The 22259-nt window shown below is 37.9% G+C and overlaps 1 protein-coding gene and 1 pseudogene across 1 annotated transcript in view; both read right to left on the bottom strand.

Annotated features, from left to right (window-relative positions):
• Positions 1-22259, bottom strand: part of FREM2 (FRAS1 related extracellular matrix protein 2) — a 288153-nt gene that overhangs the window by 151837 nt on the left and 114057 nt on the right. The gene's annotated exons all lie outside the window — the stretch shown is intronic.
• Positions 8172-9078, bottom strand: LOC102813233 (annotated as a pseudogene).

The following is a 22259-nucleotide window of genomic DNA, read 5'->3' as shown; positions in this document are numbered from 1 at the left end:
AACTTAGTAGGGAGAAGTTTAAATTGTGTTTATACTTTCCCAAACACTCATCCCTTGCCTTAAAAAGAAAAAAAAAAAAAAAGATAGAAAGAAAGAAAACAGCATCTGTGGACAGATCTTGCAGTGGTAATTCAAACCCATCAGTTAGGAAACCAGGTTCTCATTTTTGCATGATTCTGTCTTACCAGAGATCTGAGCTAGTGACTTCTCTCAAGAGTCTTTGGATGGTGCAAATGATTAAGGTGCTTAGCTACTAGCTGAAAGGATGGAGAGTTGAGGCCATCGAGAGGTGGTTCCTCAGAAGAAAAACTTGGTAATCTATTTCTGAAAAACCAGCCATTAAAAACAACAAAACTCAAAATTATAAAAAAGAACAGGCTCAACGGTCAGAAAGAGACTGAAGGAACCCAAAACTATGACCCTTGGTCACACTTCAGGTCTGAAATGGAACTCAATCTCATGGTTCAATTTTTAGTCAAGCAGTAGGTAGAACTATAGGGGGACCACAACACTAGTAAGGCATGCACAACAACTATTCGAGATCTAAAGGGCAACATTTACATACCACAGAGTCAATTCCGACTCATAGCAACCCCATTTAGAGTTTCCAAGACTGTAAATCTTTACAGGAACAGACAACCTCATTTTTCTTCTGCTAAGCAGTTGGTGGGTTTGAATTGCTAACCTTTTATAATAGGCAGTCCAGTGACTAGCCCACAGCTCATAAGTATATAGGAGTCCTGATGTGGCACTATAGGATAGTCAGTTTGAACTGCAAGGTTGGTGGTTCAAATCCACCTGCCGCTCCTCAGATACCTTATACAGGGTTGCTATGAGTCAGAATCAACTCCATAGCACTTAACAACAACATATACATTATAGCCCAACTCAGCAACACTGTATAGTGTTTCCAAGGCTTTCAAACTCTTGCAGGAAAGGAAAGCCTCATCTTTCTCCCATGGAGCAGCTAGTGGGCTCAAACTGCTGACATTGTGGTTCATAATCCAGTGATTATCCTCTGGACCCACGGTGCTCTGCTATATTATGACTCGTCTATCTGTATTCTTTTGAAACTCCCACCAAACAACATTTTCCTGATGTGTCCGGGAAAGAAAAGGTGGAAGAAGATGCAAATATGAATGTATAATTCTGTTGTGAGTGATAGTTAAGAAAGTTAATTGTGATTGTAAATACTTGGAATTCTAACTGGGGTTTAATATGAACCACCTCAGCAAAAGGAGGAGGGATCTCGCTACCATCAAAGACAAAAAGCCAGTAGTGAAGTATGCCCTTTGGACCCGAGATCTCTGTGCACTGAACCTCTTTGGTCCAAGAACAGTAAGTTTTGACACTGGAAGAGTGGCAGAGGAGCAGAAACAGCAGAATCAAGAGCTAGAGGAGACAGAGCAGTAGGCTTCCAGTCCATGGGGCAAGCAAAATTGAGTGACTTTTGACAGGAGGGCTGTTTGAAGAATGGAGTGGATCCAGGCACTTAATTGGAAGAGCTAGGTTAGGTGGCCCACAGAGCTAGAGCTGAGTGCCTTCATGCTGAGACTTAGGGTGGAGTGCTGTGTACTGTTGGCATTCATCAGCAGCCTTAAAAGAGCTTTGTAACACTGCTGGAGCAGGGCAGAGGCCAGGCCAAGGAGCCAAGCATCAGAGAGATGCCTACCTGTAGGCACAGTAGAGGAAAGGCTGTCCTGACTAGAAACACTGTGTCCTGAAAAATTCCAACATGAATTGTAACCTGTTAATTTCCTTAAGAAAACCCCTAACTGTAAGTATGGTGGCAGAGTTCTGTGTGGCCATTACAATGAATTATATAACGCAACTGAGTAGAGAGTTCTATAGAAGGGATGGTTCATGACATATTTTGCAGAGATAGAGAGTAGCAGAATGACTAAGAAAAGAGAATCCTTCAATGTACTGTCCACAAGAAACATACCTTATACAGAAAACAAAAATAGAGTAAAAATCAAAGGATGGAAAAATACATCAAGTTAATGGCAATCACAAATGAGCAGAAATTAATATATTACAGGGCAACATTAGAAAGATCAAGGGAAAAAAATCACATACATGAAACTTGAATAACACCCTGTTTAAAGCTACTGGGTAATAGAACAAATGAAAACCTCAATAGAAAATTCATAGATTCAAACAAGAACAAAAACACAATACATTAAAACCTTAGGGACTTGCCAAAGGAGTGCTCACAGGGCAATTTATAGCAATAAATACACAGATCTAAAAAAAAGAAACAAACAAAAAGCTTCATTAATGCAACATCTGCAACAATTAGAAAAAGAGCAGCAACTAAGCCTACAGCCACCAGAAGTTAAGAAATCATAAAGATTAGAGCCAAAATAAATGCAACTGAAAACAGATAAACAATAGAAAGAATCAGTAAGACAAGAAGTTGTTTCTTTGAAAAGATTAATAAAATGGAAACACTACAGGCAAATCCAACAAAAGAAAGGAAAGACAAGATGCAAATAATGTGAATAAGAAACAAAATGGATGACATGATAACAGAACCAACAGAAATACAAAGGATAATAACAGAATACTATTATCCTGATGTGGTTCTGTAGGATCAGCACTGGACTGCAAACCACAAGGCCAGCAGTTCAAATCCCTCAACTGCTGCTCAGAAACTCCATATAGCGTCACTATGAGTCTCAACAGCATTTAACAACAACAAATGAAGAACTGTACTCCAATAAATTTCAAAATCTAGAAGAAATGGACAAATTCTAGACACATACTACCTACCTAAACTAACATAGACTGAAGCAGAAAACTTGAACAGACCTAAACAAAAGAGGAAATTGATCAGGTCTTGAAAATAAAATCCCAACTCCCAGATGGCTTTTCTGGTAAAATCTACCAAAACATTCAGGAAACAGCTGACAGCAATTGTACCCAAATGCTTCCAGAATATAGAAAAGAAAGGAAAACTGGAAAACTCTTGAATTCGTTTGTGAAGCCAGCAAAACCCTGATACCCAAACCAGGCAAACACATCACTAAAAAAGAAAATATCCTTCATGAGCAAATATGCAAGGATAGTTCAGTATTAGAAAACCCAGAAAAAACAAGTAATCCACCACATAAGTAAAAAAGGAAAAGAACTACATGATCATACTGATTAACACAGAAATAGCATTTGACAAAATACAACATCCATTCCTGATTAAAACACACAACAAAATAGAAGTAGAAGGGAAATTCCTTAACATAATTAAGGGCATATATGCAAAACAAACAGCCAACATTATTCTCAATGGAGAAAAACTGAAAGCATTCCCCTTGCCGAACAGGAACCAGACAAGGATGCCCCTTAGCACCACTCCTATTTAATATAGTAGAGTCCTGGTGTGGTGCTGCAGGATAAACACTAGACTGCTAACCATAAGGTTGGCGATTCAAACCCACAAGGACTCCTTAATAACCCTATGAAGTCCTTATGAGTCGGAACCAACTCAATTACACTAACAACACCAGTAGCAGCAACAACATCTAATATAGTTCTCGAAGTCTCAGCCAGCGCTCTAAGGCACAAGAGGGAAATTAAAGACTTCCAAATTGGCAAAGACAGTAAAACTCTTGTTTGCAAAGATTCAACAAGAAAATGACTGGAACTCATTGAAAGATTCAGCAAAAAGACAGGGTACAAGATCAACATGCAAAAATCAGTCAGATTCTTTTATACTATTAAAGAGAGCTTTGAAAAGACAATCAGGAAAATAACACCATTACAATAGCCACCCTAAAGAGAAACAAAAGTACTATACAAAGCAAACTATAAAACACTATTATAAGAACCTAAAAGAGACATACAAAATGATAAAACATACCATGCTCATGGGTTGTTGTTTAAGTGCCGTCGAGTCGGTTCTGATCCACAGAGACCCTGAACAGGGTTTCTGAGGCTGTAAATCTTTACAGGAGCAGAAAACCTCATCTTTCTCCTGCAGAATGGCTAGTAGTTTTGAACTGCAGACCTTGAGGTTAGCAGCCGGACTCATAACCACTACGCTACCAGAACTCCTTATAGGAAGACTTAATATTGTGAAAATGTCTAGCTACCCAAAGTGATTTATAGATATAATGCAATCCCAATCCAGATTCCAATATTATTCATTACACTGCTACAAGAAACCAAAAGAAACCTACAAAAATGGAAGAATACACTATACTCATGGAGAAAAAGACTTAACACTGTGAAAATGTCAATACTACCCAAAGCTATCTATAGACATAATGCAATCCCAATGCAGATTCTAAAATCATTCTTTAAAGAGACAGAAAAACTAATCACTAATTTTATATGGAAAGGAAAGAGATCCCAGATAAGCAAAGCATTACTAAAAGAGAAGAACAAAGTAGGAGGCCTCTCACTTCTTAATCTTACAACCTACTACAAAGCCACAGTAGTCAAAACAGCCTAGTACTGTACAACAGAAGACACATATATCAATGGAATTGAATTGAGAACCCAGAAAGAAATCTATCCACCTCCGGTCAGTTGATTTTTGGCAAAGGGACAAAAGACATAAAACGGGGAAGAGATAATCTCTTCAATAAATAGTCATGGCAAAACAAGAAATCCAGCTGTAGAAAAATGAAATAAGATCCATATCTCACACTATCTACTAAAACAAATTCAGCATGGATTAAAGACCTAAATGTAAAACCTAAAACTAAAAAGATCATCAATGAAAAACAGAGACAAACTTAGGAACTCATTCATGACATGAATACAGTATCAAACATAGCCCCAAACACACAAACAGCAGAAGATACACTGGATGACCGGTACTCCAACAAATTAGACACCTCTGTGCACCGAAGGATTTCACCAAAAGAATAAAAAGTGAAACCACAGACTGGGAAAAAGTTTGGCAATGACATATCAGACAGGGGACTAATCGCTATAATTTTTAGAAAACTTCAACCAGAAAAAGGCAAATAATCCAATTAAAAAATGGACAGAGGACAAGAACAGACCACTAAAGAAGACGTGCAGGCAGCCAACAAACATAGGAAGAAATGCTACTGAACTTTGGAGAGATGCAAACCAAAACAACAATGAGGTATCGTTTCACTTCAGCATTAAACAAGCAAAATTAAACAAACAAACAAAACAACAAATGCTGGTGAGGGTGTGGAAAGACTGGAATCTTCCTATACTACTGGTGGGACCATAAAATGGTGCAACCATTGTGATAAATATATGATGCTTTCTCAAAAAGTTGGAAACAGAAATGGCATATGACTCAACAATCCCTCTACTTGGTATGTATCTTCAAGAAATGAATTATGACATGAATTACATATATGCACATCATGTTCATCAAAGCACTATACACAATAGCAAAATGATGGAGACAAGCTAAATGCTCATCAATGGAAAAATAGATAAATTAACTTTGGTATACACACACAGTAGAATGCCATGCAATGCTAAAGAATGCTCATAACATGGATAAAGCATGTCCTGATTTCACTCAGGACATTATGTTGAGTGAAATCAGTTAATTACAAAAGAACAAATACTACATGAGATCACTACTTTAAAAAGTCAAGAAAAGGTTTTCATGCTAAAAAAAAAAAAAATTCTTCGATGGTTAACTGGGGTCAGAGTGAAGGAATAATTTACTGACTAGAGGGTAGACAGGAAAAAAAAAAAAAAACAAAAAACCAGATTTATTGATTAGAAAAAGACAGGAGGCACCTGAGACCATGACCCTAAATACCCTTCAGATCTGGAACTGAACTCATCCTCATGGCTCAAAAGAAAGAAATCGAAAGACACTGCATTGGGCAAATTTACTGTAAAAGACCTCTTTAAAGTGTTAAAGACCAGAAATGTCACTTTGAGGACTAAGTGGAGGAACCAAGCCAAGGTATTTTCAATCACCTCTTATGTATGAAAAAGGTTGACAATGAATAAGGAATATACAAGGAGATACAGTGCATTATGGTGTTGGCAAAGCATATTGAATGTACCATAAAATGCCAGAAGAAAGAAGAAATCTGTTTTGCAAGAAGTATGACTAGATAGCTCCTTGGATGCAGTGATGGCTAGACTTAGTCTTTTGTACTTTGGACATGTTGTCAGGAAGGACCAGTCCCTGCAGAAGGACATCATGTTTAGTACAGTGGAGGGTCCACTAAAAAGAGGAAGACCCTCAAGGAGATTGGTTGACACAGTGACAGCACCCTTGACTTAAACATAACAGCAATTGTGGGGACGGTGCAGGATTGGGCAGTGTGCCATTCTGTTGTACTATATGAATCGGAGCCAGCTCAACAACACCTAACGACAACCACCATATCCCCAGCATGCAGAACTGTGCCTGATCAATCAATATTTGTTGACTAAGGAACTCACTGTGAATTTCATCTCAGTTTAATAATCCAAACCCCTGCCATTAAATTGGTTCTGACTCATGGTGACCCCCCATGTTACAGAGTAGAACTGCTTTGTAGGCGTTTCTTAGTTGTAATTTTTACTGAATCAGATCCGAGGCTGTAAATCTTTTTTTTTTTTTTTTAATTAAAAACATTTTTTGTGTGTGTGTGAATTATGTGATAGTTTACATGGGAGAACATTAGTTTTACATTCATCCTATTGTGTATCGTTTCATTGCCATGGTTACAATCCCCTCTGTAAATCATTTTGGGAGAAGAAAATCTTGTCTTTCTCCTGCAGAGTGACTGGTGGCTTGAACCATCAACCTTGTGTTTTACAGTCCAGTGTTTATTGTAGAGAGTCACCACACTCCTTAGTTTAATATGTTGTTGTTGTTGTTATGTGCCGTGGAGTCGGTTCCAACTCATAGCGACCCTAAACAGGGTTTCCGAGGCTGTTAATCTTTACGGGAGCAGATCGCCTCATCTTTCTCTCGCGGAGCAGCTGGTAGTTTCGAACTGCTGACCTTGCGGTTCACAGCCCGATTCGTAATCACTATGCTAGATGGATAACTAAAACCATATAAAACATAACTGTGGAAAAGGGGCTCACTGTACCTTCTCTTTGCAGTCAAATAAGAGCAAGATCTTCTAAAACAGACCTTCTGACTGGTTGTCATATCTTATTCCCTTCTATCTAGGAACTTTTAAATCCCTGCTTGTGGCTTTTAGTATTACTCTTTGGAATTTGGAGTTTGAGCACATTCTGAAGAACATAATATATGTGCATGCCAGTCAATGAAACAGTATAGATGAAATCATCACAGTCCAACGAGTTGCCCTCAAGGGACCCTATGTGTATCAGACTAGAACTGTGCTCCAAAGTGTTTTTAATGACTGACTTTTCAGAAATAACATATAATATACTTTATAATATATTTTATAATAAATTTTATAAAATAAAATATACTTTATTCTGAGGTGAGCTCAAACCTTCAACCTTCAGTTAGTATTAACAGTTTGCACATGCAGACTCCAGTTACATGGAGCTTTTCCCTGTTTTCTGAGTGTTGTGGGTGCTTTGGCATGTCTCCTATTCAGAACACCTCTGTTGTTGTTGTTAGGTGCCACAGAGTGGGTTCCAACACATTGTGGCCCTGTAAAGGGTTTCCAAGGCTGTAAATCTCCAAGGGAGTAGCAAGTCTCATCTTTTCTGGTGGAGCTGCTTGAACTATTGACCTTGTGGTTGGTAGTCCAGTGCTTATCCTACAGCACCATTAGTGCTCCTAGAACACCTTCAACTCCAACAATCTACTTAGCCTGGCACCGGTCTAAATCACCCTTCTGGTGCCTGGGATGCAATGACGACTAAAGACACATTAGTACCTGGGCTGAAGGCTGAATGGCTATTGAAGAAGCATAGGTTTTAATAGTATAATGGCTACTTTATGATTCTGTTATTATTTTTTTAAGTTACTTTTTGAATAACAGTTCCTTGCTCAAATAAACAGACAAAATTACATAAACTAACACATATTTGTTGTTTCAGCTGCCGTCCAGTCGACTCCCAACTCATGAGGACACCATGCAGGAGACTCATGGCAACCCTATAAACATGACATTATATGTATTTGTCTGTGATCGATTGCAGATGGGACTGGTGTGCTCCATAGAGGGTTTTTTCCCCCCAGTTTTAGAACATTTACTGTTTTACTAGCTGACCAGATTACAAAAATAATCATGGTAGATACCTTAGTTCACCCTTCTAAAAAGCCTGTTGGTCCCGTCTTCCCTGTTGCCAGCATCTCCATCTTCTACAAAATGGGGCGTCTTTTTCTTCATTCCACCATGAGGAGAAGATAATTTGAAGGGCCAAAGGAAGTTATTTGCTTCTTTGAAATGTTTCCCAATGGTGTAGATCTCATGAATCAGAGCCTCCATGCAGATGATCCCGTATTTGCCAAAACGTGCAATCAACGTGTTATCTGTCAGGGCAATTCGCTTCTTATTGACTTTGCTGTTTCCACGCTTGGCTTGTCGATCAGTTCATGCACTGACTTTAGGTTTGGGAACCCCATTCAATATATGGTTCCATAATCCTCAGCATGTTAATTGAAGGCTTATTGAGCTTAACAAAGGTGCCACTGAAGATCTGTGAAGAAGCTGCCACACCTTTCGAACCTTTAGGCGCACACCATGGATACCTCTGATCCTGATAACAAATGCCAGCTTGGGATCACCAGGTACATAGAAGTTGCCCGTTTTTCTTGCCATCCTAGCCATTCGAATCTCAGTTCTGTGTTGTTGTTGTTGTTAAGTGCCATCGAGTCGGGTCCGACCCATAGCGACCCTGTACAGGGTTTCCGAGGGTGTAAATCTTTACGGGAGTAGAAAGCCTCATCTTTCTCCCGCGGAGCGGCTGGTAGTTTCGAACCGCTGACCTTAAGGTTCGCAGCCCGATTCGTAACATCTGCTTATATTCCTTGTGATTGTGCTTGGCTTTTTCATAGATAAGCTTCCTCCTTGCTTTTTGAAGCATCTTTTGTGCAAACTTCTTTCTCAGGCACTTGGTGTTTAGTTCTGTGAAATTCCTTTGCTTTGTCTTCAGGGTCTCTGGCACAGCAGGAACCTTCTTTTTCTTCTCTTTAACACCCTCCATGGTTCCAATCGGTTAAAAAAAAAAAAAAGGTCCATAGAGTTTTTATTGGCTGATTTTCAGAAGCAGATCACCAGGCCTTTCTTCCTAACCTCTCTTCATCTGGACGCTCTGCTGAAACCTGTTCACCATCACAGCAGCATGCAAGCCCCCAGGTACAGAGGGCTGGTGGCCGTGCTTGAAATGCATTGGTGGGGAATAGAACAAGTTCTATTCTACCAGTGAATCTAACTAATACAGTTTTATACAATGCTTCACTATAGTTTTATTTGACATGTGATTCTCAAGTTCTAGACCTATTCTACAACTCTTGTGTTTAGCAAGTGAATCTCATAAAATATTTCTGTATGCTATATTTCTATTCTTTTCCAAGGATAAGGGCTATCTCAACATTTAGTTTCTTTACATTTCTAAATTTTGACAATTTTTAGCTAATTGTAAAGATTTGATTGTAAACCTTTCTGCAATATCCTAGAAAATAGCATTCTTCTAAATAATATGTGATGAAAGAGTATTGGTCATAAAGTTCTTCCCTCGCCACTCTACATAAAATAGCAAGCACAGGTTCCAGTACTCTCTTCCCCTTTATTCTGATGATTTTTCCCCCCTTTACAGCCCATTCCACTGTTTCATTTAATCCTATATATACACTTACTCACTTATCAACTATCTTGTTATGTGACATTAACATTTTTGACAATAGTAAAAAAAAAAAAATTCTAACCAACTATTTTGCACATTAATTATGTATAGCTGGTTATAACAAATGCTGAAGGGCGAGCAGAGAGAGCAACGGTGACTGAGATGGTTAAGGTTTTGTGTTAGCTTGGCTAGGCCATGATTCTTGGTGGTTTTGTAGCCAAGTACTGATGTAATTTGGAAGTTATGTTATGATATAGTCTTCTGCCATTTTGTAATCTGATATAGTCATCCTCCATCTTTGCATAACAGATTTTTGCATAATGACCTGGTCTTTGGACCCTAACTAAGCAGATAAGTAAGGGGTAGGTGTGTTTATTTTTTATTCACTTATTTTCTGTGCTCACCCCTTCCCTCTTTCCTTCCCCAATGTCACAAACATACTGTAATTTGTGATAATTTACACAAACATAATGATCCAGGAAGGCAGAAAGTACATCTAAAATTTTTTTTACTGAATGAATTAGGAACTGCAATGCCTTGGTTGAAAGTTCAGCAGTTTTTCATTTATCAGACAATGTACATTTCCCATACTAACATAATTTTTAGCACTGAATGTTAAAAGAAAAGCCCATAAATATTTTTAATGATGACATCTTTTCTAAAATGTCACGTACACTTCTATTACTTATTGACTGAGAATGTGATTTACTAGAATTCATAAATATTAAATACCTTCAGGTATTATTGATGATAAAAAGACAGTCTGTTAACCCTTCTATTATAATATTTTTAATTTTATATTTTGCTGTTGTTCAGGATATGTACAGCTAAACATACACCATTTAGAAAAATTTCTACATGTACAATTCATTGACAATGACTGCATCCTTCAAGTTGTGTATCATTCTTGCTTTCCTTTTCCAAGTTGTTCCTCTCACAGGGACGTAAACTAACTGCCCCCTCAATTTACTATATAATCTTTTTAGTTGTTGTCAATTTGACCCCATATAGATACAATTTTAAAGAGTACAATACTCAAAGCAGACATTCTTTGCTAATTAAACTAACCTATAGTTTAAAGATTGAAGTTGCCAAGGACTTCATTCCTCTTGGATCAACTATCAACACTCACGGAAGCAGCAGTCAAGAAATTAAATGACGTATTGCATTAGGCAAATCTGCTGCACAAGACCTTTTTAAAGTGTTGAAGAGTAAAGATGTCAGCTTGAGGACAAAGGTGCGCCTGCCCCAAGCCATGGTATTTTCAATAACCTCATATGCATGCGAAAGCTGGATAGTGAATAAGGAAGACTGTAGAAGAATTGATGCTTTTGAGTTATGGTATTGGAGGAGAATATTGAAAGTTCCATGGGCTGCCAAAAGAATCAACAGATCCATTTTGGAAGAAGTGCAGCCAGAGTGCTCCTTGGAGGTCAAGATGGCCAAACTTCGTCTCTCATACTTTGGACATATTGTCAGGAGGGAGCAGTCGCTGGAGAAGATATCATGTTTGGTAAGGTGGAGGGTCATAGAAAAAGAGGAAGACCCCCAATGAGATGGATTGGCCAAGTGGCAGCATTGATGGACTCAAGCATGACAACAGTAGTGAGGTTGGCCCAGGATTAGGCAATGTTTCGTTCTGCTGTGCAAAAGGTTGCTATGGGTCAGTACTGACTCAATGGCACCTAACAACAACATAGTTTAAAGAAGACTTTGGGGGATATATTTGGTTGAAAACGTAAAGAGTATCGCAGGGTAATAGGCTCAGAGGGGTCATCTACTCTCCATGGCTCAAGAATGTCTAGGGTCCATGAGAATCTGAAATTCTGTTTTGTATTCTTTCCTCCTCCTGGATAAATATTCTTCTGTGAAATATTTGAGTATTTGAATAAATTGTTCAATAATGGCACAGTGGGTTAATGCGCCAAACTGCAAAGCTGTTTGAACTGCAAAGTTGGCGGTTCAAGCTCACCAGCCACTCCTCGGAAATCCTATCCAGAGTCGTTATGGGTTGGAACCAACTCAAAGGCATTTAACAACAACAACAACAACAATGAGCACCATCTAGTTCTTCTGGTCTCCTGTCAAATGAGTCAATTGCTCATAGAGGCAATTAGTCACCATTCTATATCTTCCTCCCATTCCTAACACTTCTTATGTCTATGATGTTGCAGGTGAATAGGAACCAACTTGAATGGTTGTGTGGAAGCTTTTCAGAACCTAGGCACTGCACTACAAACTAAGAAATAGAACACAAGCACTCAGCACATTATTATGAAAATTAACTGGGCTATCATGAAACCAGAAAGGAGCTCTGGTAGCGTAGTGGTTATGAATCGGGCTGTGAACCTAAAGGTCAGCGGTTCGAAACTACCAGCTGCTCCCGCGGGAGAAAGATGAGGCTTTCTACTCCCGTAAGGATTTACACCCTTGGAAACCCTGTACAGGGTCGCTATGGGTCAGAACCGACTCGACGGCACACAACAACAACAACAACATCATGAAACCATGACCCTAAACTTGCAAGTCAAGCAAACAAGTTCTGAGGTATTCAGTTGTACGTAGCAGTCTTAACAGCTACTCTTTTTTTTAAGTCAATATTGTAAATGTGTTTATCACACAAATTTTGTCAATTCAACTTTTTTACAGGTGCACAATTCAGTGACAACTATCATTATATCATTGACTACATAACCCTAACCTTAATGTGATTTTCTATGATCATTAACCCCATTTTTACCTATTCGTCCCATCCCTGGTGATCACCAATAAACTTTGGCCTCTAAACATTTGCCTTTTATTTTTATATAAATGAGGCCATACAATATTTGTCCTTTTGTGATTAATACGTTTCACTCAGCATAATGTCTTCATGTTCCATCCACATTGTAGCATGTATCAAGGTTTCATGTCATCTCATATTCAGCTGGATATTATTCCATTGTGCGTATATATCTCATTTTGTTTATTGAATCACCTGCATATGGGCATTTAAGTTGTTTTCACCTTTTAGTGATTGTTAAAAGTGCGTAACAAACATTGTTGTACAAGTCTCTTTTTGAATCTCTGTTTTCAGGTCTTTTGGGCCTACACCTAGGAGTCTAATTGCTGGATCATATTGTAGTTCTACTTTGAGGGGTTTGAGGAAACACCCAACTGTTTTCCATAGCAGCTGTACCATTTTGCATTCTCACCAGCAATGGGCAACGGTTCTAATTGTCTCGCATCCTTACCAATCTTTGTTATTTTATGTTGTTTTAATCTTAGCCATCCTGGTGGAGTATACTGTGGTTTTGATTTGCAGCTCTCTGATGCTTAATGATGCCGAATGTCTTTCCATCTCTGGTGGCCATTTGAGTTTGGTGAAATGTCTAATTGAAGCCTTTTGCCTATTTTATGTTTGGATTATTTACCTTTTCGTTGTTAATTTGTAGGAGTTTTAGATAACTTTTGGTTATTAGGTTCTTGACAAATATATGGTTCCCAAAGATATTCTCCTCAGTGAAAATCTTGTCTTTTCACGTTTTTTTGTAAACTCTTTTGATGAAAAAATTTTAAAATTTTTTATGCGGTCCTTTTAATTTATTTTGTCTTTTGCTCTTTGTGCTTTTGTTACATTATTTCATTGTTGGAAGCTAGGCGTGACAGAATGGCCCCTTCTTGTTCTTCCAAGAATTTTATGATTGTAGTCTGCACATTTAGGTTCTTAAACCATTTTGAATTTGTTTTTATATATGCTGTGAGGCAAGGAACCTGCTTCATTATTCTGTATGTGAAAATTCAATTTTTCCAGAACCATTTATTGAAGACATTCTTCTTTCCAAGTGAGTGAACTTTGCACGTATGATAAAAATCAGTTGACCATAGATGTGCAGATTTATTTCTGGCCTGTGAAATCTATCCTATTGGTTAAAATATTTACAGTTATACCAGTACCATGCTATTTTTATTACTAAGGCTGTATGAATATGTTGGTGAATTAGAACCACCGACCTTGCAGTTCAACTGGCCTTTGGTCCAGTGCTTATCCTACAGCGCCACACCTGAACTCCTTAGTGATAACAAATTTCATCTCCAATATAGATTTATAAAACTTACATTCAGGTTTGTGCCTGAATTCTGGAAAGATGAGGGTGTCCCATTACAAGTTAATTAGCAGTTTCAAGTGACAGTTGAACAATTTTGCTAGGATTTCACATATCTTCTATTTTGAAATTTCATTTTAAATAAAACACAGAAACAATACTGAAAATTTTTGCTTTGTGAGACTGTAAAATTGTCCAGGGTAATTATTATGGAAGCTGCACATTTACTTTGAATCTGGGACTTTTAAGTAGACGTTTACCTAGTTTTACACAGCTCTTTTTATTTATATTCATGTGAATTCTATTTAGTTTCAGAATTTGTAAAATCCTAAGTGCTCAATTATTATGCAGAACTGATATACAGATTCTAGGAACTAAGCTCCAGCTTACTGTAATTCCTTTTATTAAGACTGTGACCTTCTACAATTGAACTATGTATTTCATCCCAAGAATGGGAAAGCATTCTCAATCTTTACTCATTTAATGCATACCATGTAAACGTCTTTAACATCTAGATATATGGGTATAGTAAATGTTGACAGTGTTAATAACCATAGTTACAGTTTAGTGAATGTAAAATTTTAGATGAAGTAAACAACTTAAAAAACTGATTATGCTCTACAAAGACAAGCAAATATACACATTTTTACTTAAAATGTGATTCGTTGACTTTTAAAATGTATTATGTCATCTATGATGTATGAGCAGCTAGTCTCAAAGTTTTACTAGAAACAAATGAAAGCCCTTAACTTGTGTAATAAATCCTCACAACAGGTGCCTGACAGCTGATAACCACACTCCCAAATACTTTGTCCCCAAACACTGACATTAAAGAGCTACTAAAGTTTTCATGAAAAGACCGCTTTTGAACTATCCCAGCTGGCCTTTAAGCTTCTTCATTTTCCTTTTAATGGAAACAGAATGCTTGTGTTAGTTTTGTTTTTTGTTTTTTAATAGCAAAGAACCCTAACTTACAATTGTTGTTGTTGTTTAGTGTTGCTCAGTAAGTTCTGACTTACTGTATAGGGTTTCTGAGGAACAGGTGGTGGGCCTGAACCATTGACCTTGAGGTTAGAAATTCAGTGCTTATCCTATAGACCTACACCAGAACTCCCAACCTACAATTTCTTGTTGTTGTTGTTAAGAGGCATTGAGTCTACTCAGACTCACAGCAACCCTTCCTAGAGTTTCCAGGGAGCAGCTGATGATTTTGAACTGCCAAGCTTGTGGCTAGTGTCAAACCAGGAATCCCTAAAATCAGAAAGTTGTCTTATTTATCTTGAGATGAAGCTGGCTTCTTCATCAAGGAACTCACGTCACAACTTTGTTCTTGATAAAGGGAAATTTTTAGTGTTTATATAGCTTTGGCAATATATTTTGTCTTGTAGACTAGTTATCAACAGAAAATGCTTATGGTATATCCTAGCTTGTTGAAATGGCACTTACTTGTCTAAAATGGAAGTTGAACTGCAAATTAAAATCCAGTTACAAAGGGAAGCTAGGCATAGTCTTTTAAATCAGCAACAGACAAATATTTAGAAAAGTATTCCCTAATTTAAGGCGCTCTGATAGCGTAGTGGTTTCGAGTCGGGCTGCTAACCACAAGGTCAGCAGTTTGAAACTACCAGCTGATCCAAGGGAGAAAGATGAGGCTTTCTGCTCCTGTAAAGATTTACAGCCTCAGAAACTCTATACAGGATCACTATGAGTTAGAACTGACTCCATGGCACATTTCTACCACCACATTCCCTAATTTATTTTTTCTGATGCAGATTTAATGTCTTTCAGAGGGTAAAGGCAGTGATTAATAACCATATAACTATTATGAGCAACAATGTCGGTCATTAAGGTGAAAAATCTAAAATTTAGTTTAAAATAAGGGATTTGTTTTATTGACATTTCTGATAGGATGATCTATTAACCTTTGCTTTGCCTTAGAGTCTGCCATACAAAACTCTCCAGGAGCCTCTGACCTTGAAAATCATGATTTGGCTGTTTGTTGAAATACACCTGGGTACACAGCTGAAGTCGACTTGATTTTATGCCCTGGAGGTAGACATTGAATTATAGGGAATGTCAGGAGCACATAGGCTAGAGGCCCTGGTCATGTGCTGAGCGTTCACAAGAATGAGGGGTTGCTTTAACCTGATGAGATCAAAGACAATTCATGAAAATTAGGCCTTAACTAGGTGGTATTTAGACAACCAGAGAGACTAGGGCATTCATGGAAGAACAAGTACAGGCTCCTGGCTGAGTAATTGAGTGAAAAGGGAACTTTAAAGAATTCAATTTGGTATGAGTTCAGGACATTAACTAAATATGTGTTTCCTTCTTTTTCTAGTCAGTGATTGGATATTGAAAGAAGATGCATCCATGGTGTGGGGAAGGTGCTAATCCTGACACATGCAGGATCTTTACCTGGGAGCAGCTATGCCTTTAGGTAACTAATGGAGCTCCTGAAAACAGGAAGACACACCCAGTAACATTTCTAAGAGATTATATAAATTTGTAGACTACTTAAAAATTCCAATGATTATTTGAGTCCAATAGTAAGCTATTCAAAAATTGCTGCCATATGTAAATTTTGATGATTTCTCCCAAACACCAGCAAACTCTCTAGAGACCTAAACCAGACTAAAACGGAAAGAAATATCGCAGCTACTTTACTCATGACGGCTGTGTGTGCACAGCCGGTGTGACCAGGTAGCAGCAGATCATTAGGCCTGTCTTTCAAGGCCCACTGAGTTGGTTTCAACTACTAACATTTTGAGTCCCACCCAGGGACTCAAAGTGAGGCAGACACATGGTAAGAATTCAGCGAACAACAAAGGAATGCATATGTAAACATTTGAGACTAAATTATAGAAAAATCAACACAGTTTAGGATTGAAACCCTCTTGTGTTATGAATGAATTTGGAGTCACAGCTGAAGTCTAGGAAGCTGGCAAAAAAAATTGCTTCTTCTAGACTAACTGATGTGCTCCAGCAAGCCATGGGCTGGATCAGAATTGGCAAGTCCAAGCCTGCAGACAACTCCACATTTCTCTAGTTGAGCAATGCCCTTCCCCCACTCCACTCCTTAAGAGAAGGTGCTTATTTTCAAAAAAATTTTCAATCGTTTTACATCTCCTAACCTGGGGCTTAAAATATTTCTTTAATCAATTTTAACTTAATTTTATAACACTCTACGTTCTTAATTAGAAGTTTACACCTATGGAATGAATGTCTCTACTGTTGGAATGCAGGCCTAGGATACAGAATGTAGGTATACATCTGCAGAAGACAAAGGACAAAGCAAACATATAATTGCAAAATGAACTCTTACTTGCAGCAGACGATGTTACTAGATTATCATTTAGAGTCTAAATTAAAAGCTAACCTAGGCATCTTAATGCCTAGGCACTTCTTTTCCTGAAAATGAAAGTGTGGCACTGTATTTTAAATAAGAACAGCACAAACGGATTCAAGAAATAATTATGTTCAAACAAAGTCTCCAAATGGCTTAGGGTCAGAATGAGCCTTGCATTGCATCTCCTCCATCTGCCCCATTCGATTGACTAACATCCAGAGAGGAAGTGGTATGAATTTGATTTAAAAGCAGCCATTTGCAAGATAGGCATACATTCCTAGGGGTCTTGACTTCTGGTCTTTCCATTTTATAAACTAGAATCTCAAATACTTTTCTTTAGTACATTGTTGCTGTTAAGTGCCCCTGAGTCCATTCTGACTCAGAGCCACCTTGCGGTTGGCAAGTTTGAAATGCCAACCTTGTGGTTAGCAGTCCAATGCTTATCCTACAGAGCCACACTAGGACTCCTTTATTAAGTATGTTGTTGTTGTTAAGTGCCATCAAGTGGGTTCTGACTCACGTTGTTGTTGTTAGGTGCCATGGAGTCAGTACAGACTCATAGCGATCCTATGCACAACAGAAGGAAACACTGCCCTGTCCTGGGCCAACCACACAATCATTGCCACATTTGAGTCCATTGCTGCTGCCACTGTGCCAATCCATCTCACTGTAGGTATTCCTCTTTTTCTTTGACCCTCTACTCTACCAAACATGATATCCTTCTCCAGTGACTGGTCCCTCCTGACAATATGTCCAAAGTATGAGAGACAAAGTCTGGCCATTCTCACCTCCAAAGAGCACTCTGTATCTTTTCCAACACAGATCCATTTGCTCTTTTGATAGTCCATGGTACTTTCGGTATTCACCTCCAACACCGTAAAGCAAATGCATCAATTCTTCTACAGTCTTCCTTATTCACTGTCCAGCTTTGGCAATGACTCATAGTTACCCAGTATAGGGTTTCTGAGGAGTGAGCGATTGGGGAGTTTGAACTGCCGACCTTGTTCAAACCAATCTTGCAGTCCTGTGCTGATCCTACAATACTACACCAGAAGTCCTTAAATATACAATCATGAAAATTTGGCATTGAAAACCATATAAAACTATGTATAGGAGGGGGTTTCAAAAAATTCAGGGAAAAATGAAATGGAAAGATAATGGAATTTTTACACAAAAAATTTTAATTCACCACCTGCCTCCTCTTTCCCCCACTACCTATATGAGGGGGCTTCAAAAAGTCCTTGGAAAATTTGTATTATCTTTCAATTACATTTTTTCATTAAGTTTTTGAAGCCACCATCATATGTGTGTTGTTGTTGTTGTAAGTGCCGTCGAGTCGGTTCCGACCCATAGCGACCCTGTACAGGGTTTCCGAGGCTGTAAATCTTTACGGGAGTAGAAAGCCTCATTTTTCTCCCGTGGAGCGGCTGGTAGTTTCGAACCGCTGACCTTAAGGTTCGCAGCCCGATTCGTAGCCACTACGCTACCAGAGCACATATATAAAACTTGGGGCGACTTACTTTTCTTCTCTTTAAAGCAATGAAGACATTTTCTGTTGTATTTTTTTCCATTTATAAACAGAAGCAAATATGCTAAAAACACCACCAGCGTCCTAATTCATAGAAACAATAAGTGCCTTTCCAAGAGCTAAATTGGTCAAGAATATCCACACCCTCTATGTCCCTATGGGGAAAGAAACAATTACAAAACAAAACATCTGGTACAGCAAGATTTCAGGCATGCATTGCCTGAAGCTACAAATAAATTTATTACATCTCTGGCAACACATTCTTAAAATAAAGTTAACAGCCTTCAGGTCTGTTCAAACCAGAGCCTAATTCCTTTTGTGGCGCCAGACAATTCCCCCACCCCAAGGAACTTCTCCATGGAAATGAATGCCTCCCCCTTGTCCCAAAGGAGAAACCGGTTTGGCACCATTTAGTTAATGCCCTGTGAGTGAGGGGGTTTTCTAATTCCTATTTGTGAAACAGCACCATATACATTACTGTAAGGCACAATCATTGCAATTAACATGGTTTATGTTTGAGCTTATACTTTGAGTTATTTTTTGCAAATGTGTTACCTCCACATTAAAAGACAAAAATGTAAATGGAAGAGGAAAAACTCAGAAGTATTTCCATCTGACTTTTAAGAAAAACCAAACAACTAAAAATGACCTTTCTTTTAATTTATTTCCATTGTCACCAATATTTAATTTAATGGTTGGGATGGAAGGAGTTAATAGGATGGCACAAACGCCATTTTGTGAATTGAAACATTTACTTGTGAGTAGTTTTAATTGAGCATTTTAGAATGTTATAGCTAAAGGAGAGCTTTTGCTTCTGGACAAATTTCAGTATTGAGGGAAGAAAACGGGGGTGTGGAGAGGAAAGATGAAATGGAATAGCATTAATGTAATAAATTATTTTTTACAGGTTCGTTTCATTTATTTCAGATTATGTGCTTAACTTGCAGATTATTTAATTAGCCAAACATTTTGGTGAGTGTTCTGATCCCTTTAAAATTACACCAGAGGCACAAAGACAGTCCTCCAGGGTGATTCCAGTGTTGCAGATTAATATAAAGGCTGCTCATTTGCATATTCAGACAAAGCATCTGGACAGGTTAAAGCAGTTTAATTCAATGTGGCTTTTGAATTAAACGAATAAACGTAATTGCAGAGAACAGATAGTTAAGCACCTGATTGCTAACTAAAAGGTTGGTGGTCTTTGTTAAGTGCTGTTGAGTTGGTTTGAACCTCTGACCTTACAGCTCCAACTGATCTTGTAGTCCAGCACATTCTCTTGCAGCGCCACACCCGGACTCTGTAGTTCAAGTCATCTCAAAGATCTCTCAGAAAAAAGGTCTGGCAATCTTTCAGGGTGCTTCAAAAATTCATGGAAAAATTCCATTATCTTTTAACTTTCTACTTCCAAAAAATCAGTCATTAAGAACTATATGAAGCCCAGTTCTCTGAGACACATGGGATATACCTAAGTCTGAACTGGCCAAGCTTTCTGTTAGCAGCCAAATGCTTAACCCAGCATGCTACCATGATGCCTATAGTTATATTGTTAAGTATATTTGAGTTGATTACGACCCATAGAGACCCTGTATAGGGTTTTTAAGGAGCAGCTGGTGAGTTTGAACCACCAACCTTGAGGTTCAAACTGACTTTGCAGTCTGGTGCATTAACCCACAGGGCCACACCAGGACTCCATAGTTACAATGCAAGGTATAAAAATGTTACAAGATGCAAAACAGTGAGTATAAAGTACCTAGAGCACAGAGTAGGAGTGAGGTGGAAGCATAGTCAATTAGTGAGACCAAGGCCCAGTGAAAGACAATGGTGTGTGGAAGGGAGAAGAAAAGGAGAATTCAATTGTTTAGAAGACACTACCTGAACTTCTGTTAAGGGTCATGGAGAAACTTGAGATCAGATAAGGAATCGAGATAAGTTAGTGTCACCAGAGAACATTGAGATGGTAAATGTCACGTTACATATTACCACAATAAAAGAATAAAAAGACAGGTTAGCAATCAAATACATCATTCTCAAACACCCCCCAAACCAGGTTTTTCTGTCAGCGGAAGAGAAAATTTGCATTATGATACAAATGAATCTATAAATATCACTATAAGAAGAATCAAAGTTTTGGTCCCCCACAAATTAGGAAGCCTTGAATATTAAAATGTACTTATTTGGTGCTGTGGGTTAATGTGCCAGACTGCAAAGCCATCTGAATTAAAAGGTCGGAGGTTCAAACTCACCAGTCTCTCCTTGGAAACCCTATAGAGGATCACTATAGATTGGAACTGACTTGATGGAACTTAACAACAACAACAAATGAACAAATAAAATGGCTACCCCAAAATTTCCACAGTAAGCAGCAAATCTTATGAATACTTAAAGCTACAGTAAGCAACAAATTTAATGAATACTTAAAACTACTAGATTGGATACAACTTTTTAGCATGCCAAAGAACTCTTTATTATGAAAATTCTATACTTACCACCTAACCTTGTAGTGGAGGAAGCCAGGAAGGAAAAGCCTATCCCTACAATGAATTTTAGTAAAGCAGTCTGTCTATACTTTGGAGCAAGTGTGTTATAGAAGAGTACCGAGTTTGGAACTTGAATATGCCTGTTTTCAGATTACAATGAACTTTTTGTTTAGGAAAAAGTTTGATGTTCACTACCTCCAATCTGTTTAAACAAAATTATTTTTATTTTTTACCACTGAGGTAATTCTTAATTGAGAATATAATATTAGTAGTCAGAAGTCATATTAATAGCAATGATAAATTATTATATAATCTTAGCCATTTGAATTACAAACTTTAAAATAAACGTTATCTTCAAATTTTATGAATGATTTTTTTCACAGCATCAATGGACTCAAGTGTGGCAACTGTAATGAGGTTGGCCCAAGATCCGAGCAGTGTTTCATTCTGCTGTGCATAAGGTCACTATGAGTCAGTACAGACTTGATGGCACCTAATAACAACAACACCAATTGTCTATAATAAATCAGGATGTAAAACTAACAACTTTATTTGAAGATCATAAAATTTAGACAGTTCATGTAGTCAGAGGCTTGAAAAGTAAGCCTTAATTAAATATACATAGATTCTGAGGGTTTTTTTGTTTTGTTCTTAGAAAAATGGTGTAAAGAGAGCTTCTTTAAAAGGGAGGTGCTCTAAAAGGGAGGTACTCAAAGCCCATTTGTTTTGAGCAGTAAAAGAAACAATGACTACATTTCTTGGGGGAGCTTTGACCTAAGTATCTGCTTGGTCAAAATCCAAATGCATACCACAAGTAAAGTTATGCTTCTCTCCCTCCCTTTCCTTTTAACTTAAACAGAAAATGAGGAGCAGTGTGACAGAATTTTGTTTTAAGCCAAGATAAACCACATTTTTCTTCATTTGGTTAATATACAACGCAGGTGGCATTTTATGAATATACTGAGGATTTGAGATAATGATTACTGAAGAGAATTCATGAGTGGTAGAACTTTAAAAAATGTTTCTAAAAAGACATACTTGGAAAGCAAATATACTGATTTTACACCTCTAACATAAGGAGCTCTGGTAGCGTAGTGGTTATG

This window comes from Chrysochloris asiatica, unplaced genomic scaffold (genome assembly GCF_000296735.1).
Source record: "Chrysochloris asiatica unplaced genomic scaffold, ChrAsi1.0 scaffold00250, whole genome shotgun sequence".
Classification (NCBI taxonomy): Eukaryota; Metazoa; Chordata; class Mammalia; order Afrosoricida; family Chrysochloridae; genus Chrysochloris; species Chrysochloris asiatica.
Note: the sequence above shows the minus strand (reverse complement) of the source record. Positions and strands in the feature narration are given on the sequence as shown.